The following is an 8,161-nucleotide window of genomic DNA, read 5'->3' on the forward strand; positions in this document are numbered from 1 at the left end:
CGTCTAGAGAAGTCAACCCCCTGCCCCACCAAACCCATGAGACTGAGACGCATTCCCCATCCAAACCCCTGTTTGTGTGGATGCTGTGTAATTTGCCACCCTGTTACAAATTAGTGCCATGAAATAACAGACAGCATTCTGCACATGATTAAAAGTTTATATTTATGAATCTTAATTTGACTAAAGGGTTAGTTAAGAAAAGAACAAAAAAAAGGGACAAGGGCCCATTTCAATTAAACAGTCATATGTGCACAGGTTGGAGCTCGAAGTTTCTCCGTAGTCACCGACCCTCAATCGATCTTGCCCCTGGCTTCATCGAATCATGGTTTCTTTCTACGACCTCTTCTCTCCTGCATCTTCCCTCTTCCTCTCCTCTCAAACAAAAGCCCCAAGCCCAGCCGTAGTGTCCCTCACCAGAGAAACCTCCCCTTAATTCCACCATCCGAATTGGATGGCTCACGTTTATCTTCAACAATAGCCCAAACAAGCTGAAAACAGCGCAGAGCTGCTAAATGAAATACATACAGCACAACAGTAAAATTATGAACCAGGGTGTTACATGATGTGTACAAAAACTCTCAGGAATATCCAGATTAACTTTAATAGCACCATTTTTTGGAGACGTGTAATCAAAGTTCTAGCTTATGGTTTCTTAGGCTGATAAGCTAATTAACATTGGTCAAGAACTTCATTCATTCGAAAAACATCAAGTCAATGGAGATGGCTCAACCGAAAAGTTGTCGCACTGCGGTTTGAAACAGAGTTGTGACTAGGTTCAGTTCCTGATCTGTTATGGGGTGATGTCATCTGGGATTAAGTGACCGGTGAACTAAATCTGCCAGCTATTTTGTGACACCTTACTACACTGAGTGTAAATGACTACAATATCTGTCCCTGTTAAGAATTGGAAACTGGCTTGCTTTATTACTCTCCAAGTTTGGAATTGCATAAGCTGTTTGGAATAGTTCTAAGGTTGAACGTCCCATCTTCATCCATATCCACATCTACACCATGTACCACCAATCTATCATCACTACCCCAGCAAGGTTAGATTGTTTCCCCATACCGCAACTTTAGTAGGCTCATTCTACGTTAACATTTTAGTCATATCTTCCCGATCTCTACACATCATTCCTGCAGTCCTCGTTTTTCTGAGCACTTGTGCAACCCACTGCTCCAGGAGGGTTTGGAGGCTTCTTTGTCTCAATGACCTGGAGTGCTATGTGGGTTGGAGTCAGGGCCTTGTGCTTTGGCTCTTGCCAAACAGGTCAAAGGGTAGAGGCCAGATTAAGAGTGGTCCACCAGTCCTCCAAGTTTGGGGGTTCAGCTCAGGGCTAAAAACCCTGACTGATTAAAAAAATGTGACGCAAAGAGCAATGAAGAATCCTTCCATATCTGCATGTGACTGTGTGGACAGACAGAGATGGAGGACCTTCATTGCTGTCCTAAATACTAGTGGTGTAATGGGCAGTAAATAAGTTGTGGACCTCACTATTATATTGTCCAGTTCTTAAACTCTTCTACATTTCCTACTTCTCTGAACTAAACATCTCTGGACTGTTTCGATGACTTTGCAGTTGGATGTTTTATATTCTGTGAACTTCTCTCTAGTTTTTGCCATTTTTGTTTTTTTTTGTGCATTGGGGTTTGATGTTTTTCTTTGTTTCCTGGCTGTCTGTGCAGAAGCCGAATCCCAGGGTTGTATACTGCATCCGTACTTTGAATCTTGCATCTTTGAATCTCTTTTCTTTTGATTCACCCAGAAGCACATTTCCTTTGTTCTGATGCCCATCTCTTTCACTTTCAGCTATTTTTCTGCAGTCATGTATAGGATGGTGGGAATGCCTTGCCATACCGACACCAACAACGTCCTGAGATGACGTTTGCAAAAGAATCATTTATCAACGAACATAAGAACGGGGATAAAATTTCAATCTACAAAATTAGGGGGACTTTGGTCAGGTGTAACTTTGGAATTTCCCCTCCATAGATGCTGCCTCACCTGCTGAATCTCTCCAACATTGTGACTCTGTGTTGCTTTGGAATTTTCAACCAATCATGATCATTTGCTACTTCAACAGAGTAGGTTGGGGGCTGGGGGGGCAGGAGAGGGAGGTTTATATGCAGGGAGGTGGAGGGATGGTGGAATGCAGATGGGAATGGTGTTAAATAGATCCAAACCGGTTAGGATCCTGGATGTACAGTATATTTTAAATATCATTATAGTGTCCTGTGCCTTGTTGTTTTCTTCCTTGAGGCTAGACTTCTTGTGTCCAAGGAACCCTGCCAGATTAGGAAAGTTGAGAACTTTTTGGTGGAAAGGGTAGCTGTCTTTTATAGTGCTGTTGTAAACCAGGAGGAGAAGGTGTTCCTCCCTGCCCTCAGTCACCTCCCCTCCACCCCTTTCAACTATATTGGATAATATCTGTTATCAAAGATGACAAGCCTCCAGAAGAAGCAGCCTCACCACTAACACCTGGGCCGTGGCTTCCTTCACAGCACTTGCCACCAGCAGAGAAAATCTTGAGGATGAGCCTGGATTGGAAACCCACCTAGAAAATAAAAGAGACTGCCATCAGTGTGAAGTACGGAGGGAAACACCGATTTCTGTTTCCCCGATTACACTGAACCTTTCTGACATCATCCTCATAGACATCCTCTAGTTGGTTCTCAGAAAAAAATGACCTAATCATTATTAGCTGACTGCTAAGTAAACCCTGTTTCCTGGAGGCAGTTTATCTGACATTAGAGACCCTCAAGACAATGTGTGTAATTCACAGGCATAATCACTTAATGAAGAGACATCAGATCAGTGGGGTATTTAGTAATTTAGTTTACTGGGAAGCAGAGAGTGGCAATGGCCAGTAATGTCATATTTTGCAACTTTTGAGAGTTTATGCTTATGAATATTAAATATATAAACATAGTATTAAATTATGTAAATATTGTGACATATGTCTGTGTAAGGGAAATGGTGCATACTTCACTCCTATCTTTCCTCATCCGTATTATTCGATATAATCTCATTTCCCTTCTCCCTTGTTTCATCACCCAGCCATCCATATAAAAGTGCAATTTATTCGCTCACCCACTTCAGAGGGCAAGTTCCACATGGCTGATTACAATGAGACACAATGGTAAGATTTAAAAACAGAGAGCGTAAAATAATGAAAACCAACCAAACCCATTGGTGGCTCTGTAGATTTTTGCATTGCTATTTTATACACTGCCCAAATATTTAATTTACCGAGGTTAAATTTTGCATTAATATTCCCTGAACTCCAAATATTATCCACTATCCTTGTGCAATTTTTAATTTTTAATTTTATCCCTCACCTTCCATATCAACATCACAGAAACAATTATGCCCTCTGATGTGCTGTTGATTATCTTTAATAGCTAAAATAATTTGTTCATTCTGAACCATCTGGCCTCACGCCAAGGCCAGCATTATTGGCAGTTCCTAGTTATCTATTTGGGTTCTTTTGGAACTGCCACAGTGCTGCATATACAATCTGCTGAGTCTGTAATTCATCATTTTCCACCTCTGGTGTCCTATTTGGACACTGTTCAATGTGATCTGATACTTATATTGCAAGCAGATTTTGATCAATACTTTGCTTCCAGCCAGCTTTTATGCTGTTGCTTTTCCGCATGCAAGCTGATGGATGAAATTAGAATGCGGGGTCAGATAAATTTTTTCAACTTTAGTCCTCCTCTTAGAATCTTGAAAAATACAGCACAGAAATGGGCCCTTCAGCCTATCTAGTCCATTCCAGAACCATTTAAGCTGCCTACTCCCATCAACCTGCACCGGGACCATAGCCCTCCATATCCCTCTCATCCGTCTACCTATCCAAACTTCTCTTAGATGTTGAAATAAATCTCTTGGCAATAAATATTTTTGAATGGTGTGCACTTGTGTTCAGCCATGACCATTTTGTACTGTTGAAATACAGATGAATCCTTTCTCACCGTGGTAGAGTGATTCATGATAGAACGGGCTTCCACAGAGGCAACATCAACTTTAAACCATTTGCTAACAAGTCCTTGATAACATTCAACTGACTTGATGTACCACTGTGAAGATTTATATCTAACCAATTTATATCTCACCAATCTTACAGAGTTTTTCATGGATGTTACCAACCTTTTTCTACCATTAACCGAGGGCTCTGTGGACCCCAGGTTGGGAACCCCTGCTTACCGAGAAAGATGATGTAGACAAGGCAGTTGATGTTGTCTACATGGGCTTCAGCAAGGCATTTGACAGGGTCCTGCACTGGAGGTTGGCCAAGAAGGTTCATTTGCTTGACATTCAAGATGAGGTAGCAAATTGGATCAGATATTGGCTGTGGGAGAAGCCAGTGTGTTGTAGAAGGTGGTTTCCTCTCTGACTGCAGGCCTGCGACTAGTGGAGTGCCACAGGGATCTGTGATGGGCCCATTGTTGTTTGTTATTTATAGCAATGATCTGGATGATAATGTGGTAAACTGGATCTGCAAACTTGCCGATGACACCAAGATTGGGGGTGTAATGGACAGTGAGGAAGACTAATTAGAGCTTGCAGTGGGAATTAGAAAATGGGCTAAAAAATGGAAGATGGAATTTAATGTAGACAAGTGTGAGGTGTTGCATTTTGGGAGGATCAACACAAACTGTGTTCAACACTGTGATCAACACTCACTGTGTAGGTTTTACACAGTGAGTGGTAGGGCACTGAGGAGTCGGGTAGAACAAGGTGATCTGGGAATACAGGCCCACAATTTGTTGAAAGTGGCATCACAGGTAGATAAGGTCCTAAAGTATTGAGCACAGGAGATGGGATGTTGTATTGAAGTTGTATAAGACATTGGTGAGGCCTAATTTGGAGTATTGTGAGCAGTTTTGATCACCTACCTAAAGGAAAGATGTAAATAAGGTTGAAAAAGCACAGAGAAAATTTACAAGGGTTTTGCCAGGTCTGAAGGGCCTGAGTTTTAAGGAAAGATTGAATAAGTTAGGACTTTATTCATTGGAATGTAGGAAATTGAGAGGAGATTTGATAGAGATATACAAAGTTACGAGGGGTATAGATAGGATAAATGCAAGCAGCCTTTTTCCACTGAGGTTGGGTGAAATGACAACTAAGGGTTAAGGGTGAGAGGTGAAATGTTTAAGGGGAACACGAAGGGAATCTTCTTCACTCAGAGGGTGGTGAGAGTGTGGAATGAACTGCCCGTGTGAGTGGTGGATGCGATTTTGATCTCAACGTTTAAGAGAAGTTTGGATAGGTACAGGGATGGCGGAGGTGTAAAGGGCTATGATCCAGATGCTGGTCAAAGGGACTATGCAGTTTAAATGGTCTGGCACAGACGAAATGGGCCGAAAGGTCTATTTCTGTGCTGTAATCTTCTATGACTCTATGAGTCTGTGACCTTGATATCAGACAAGAGTACACTACGTAATCGGTTATAGAGAATACCAGGCCTAGATCTTCCCATGGAGAATAATAGCATTAACTTAACAGGAGAACATGACGACAACATGGTCTATGTGAAAGTGCAGCAAACATCATTACTCTAGCGTGTGGATTTTAATCTTTCAACACATGGACATAAAAACACGTTCAGGAGAAAAGGTTTATTTTGGTGATGAGTGTTGTTATACGTTGTAATGTTGATGGCATCACATACGTAGGTACAAAGTGTTTATTGAGTCTGAATTACTGAGATGATGTTGAAGCTTTTTTTTTTGTTCTCACCTTGGAACTTCTGCAATTCTTGCTGACGTGTTGATCCTGAAGTCATTAGATGATAAATTCTAAAACTTTGATCCATTGATGATGAAGGGGGTAAGGATACACAGCCAAGTCAGGATGGCATGGGTCTCAGAGTTGATGCTCAAAGTAAATTTATCATTGAGGTATAGAAATATCTCAAAATATACAACCCTGAGTTTCATTTTCTTGTGAGCAATCACAGTAACTATGGGACATAATGTTAAAATTGTACAAGGCATTGGTAAGGCCAAATCTGGAGTATTGTGTACAGTTCTGGTCACCGAATTATAGGAAAGATGTCAACAAAATAGAGAGAGTACAGAGAAGATTTACGAGGATGTTACCTGGGTTTCAGTACCTAAGTTACAGGGAAAGGTTGAACAAGTTAGGTCTTTATTCTTTGGAGTGTAGAAGGTTGAGGGGGGACTTGATAGAGGTATTTAAAGTTATGAGGGGGATAGATAGAGTTGACGTGGATAAGCTTTTTCCATTGAGAGTGGGGGAGATTCAAGCAAGAGGACATGAGTTGAGAGTTAAGGGGCAAAAGTTTAAGGGTAACACGTGGGGGAATTTCTTTACTCAGAGCGTGGTAGCTGTGTGGAATGAGCTTCTAGTAGAAGTGGTAGAGGCAGGTTCGGTATTGTCATTTAAAGTAAAATTAGATAGGTATAAAAAAATGGACAGGAAAGGAATGGAGGGTTATGGGCTGACTGTGGGTCAGTGGGACTAGGGGAGAGTAAGCATTCGGCACGGTCTAGAAGGGCCGAGATGGCCTATTTCCATGCTGTAATTGTTATATGGTATGGTTATAATGTCATGGTCTGGATCGGTTCCCCTTTAAATTTAGTTAGGTTACGTTATGATCCGGACCATTGACTCTTTGTTCCCTTATAATTCCGTTTCACATGTCCCTTGAGCTTGGCAATTAAGGTGATCTACTCTCGACCTGAACTGGCAGCTTATAAGCCCCTGGCTTTAGCCATTCGGGGCGAGAGTGTTAAGAAGCCTTAGCAAGTCGCTGTTGCTACCACAAGCCAGAGTTATCCAGCCCACATCGGAGTACCAGCAATTTGCCTTCCTTCGCCAGATGGGTCCGGGCAAGGTCAATCTGCCAGGGGTGAGTTGAAGGCGGAGTCCTGACTTGATGTTCATGCCCATTGTCCCTGTCTACCCCTCGAAGAAGAGTCTTGGCTCAATGCCTGATCTGAAGGCAGAGTCCTGGCTCAACGTTCATGCCCATTGTCCGTGTCTACCTCTCGAAGAGTCCCGGCTTGGTGCCTGATCTGAAGGCAGAGTCCTGGCTGGATGTTCATGCCCTGTGTCCGTGTCTGTCCCTTTGAAGAAGAGTCTGGTGCCTGATCTGAAGGAGGAGTCCTGGCTGAAGGTTCTTTGTCCTGTGTTTTGGTCTCCACATTTCTGGCTGTGGCGATCCATGGTGTCCACGTTTCTGACTGTGGTGAATCAAGGTCCTAGTCTCCTTGTCCAGGGGTCCGTGACAATCCAGGTTCCCTATTCCTGGCAGTGGCGATCTACGGTCTCCCCCTTTCTGGCTGCGGCGATCCATGGTGTCCCAGTCATGGCCGCGGCTGTCCATGTTCCCAATGTCCAAGTCCAAGGTCTGTAGCTGTCCATGTTCCCACTGTCCCAGTCATGGCCGCGGCTGTCCATGTTCCCAATGTCCAAGTCCAAGGTCTGTGGCTGTCCATGTTCCCACTGTCCATGTCATGGCCGCGGCTGTCCGTTCCCACTCTCCAAGTCCAAGGTCCGCGGCTGTCCATGTTCCCACTGTCCAAGTCATGGCTGCGGCTGTCCATGTTCCCAATGTCCAAGGTCCGTGGCTGTCCATGTTCCCAATGTCCAAGTTCAAGGTCCGCGGCTGTCCATGTTCCCACTGTCCAAGTCATGGCTGCGGCTGTCCATGTTCCCCCTGTCCAAGTCATGGCCGCGGTGATCCCAGTTCCCAGTTTCCAAGTCCCAGGTCCGCTGGGATCCAAGTCCCTAGTCCGAGGTTCGTGTTCCTCTTTGTCCTCCTTGATTTCCTGATCTTCTGTGTAGCAAGTAATAAATACTATTTTATTGTACCTAAGAAAGACATGCTTGTGTCCTGCATGTGGGTCCTCTCCCAGCACCCTTGCCCCACCATGTGACATATAAACGTGATAGAATCAATGAAAGACTGCTCCCAACAGGACAGGACCAATGTGCAAGAAAAAAAACAACAAACTGTGCAAATACAAAAGGAAATTAAAAAAAGCAATAAGTATCGAGAAGATGTGATGAAGAGTCCTTGAAAGTGAGCCTGTAGGGTGTGGAAACAGTTCAGTGATGGAGCAAGTGATGTTGAGTGAAGTTTTCCCTTCTGGTTCAAGAGCCTGATGGTTGAGGGGTAATAACTGTTCC

Source organism: Hypanus sabinus, chromosome 24 (assembly GCF_030144855.1).
Source record: "Hypanus sabinus isolate sHypSab1 chromosome 24, sHypSab1.hap1, whole genome shotgun sequence".
Lineage (NCBI taxonomy): Eukaryota > Metazoa > Chordata > Chondrichthyes > Myliobatiformes > Dasyatidae > Hypanus > Hypanus sabinus.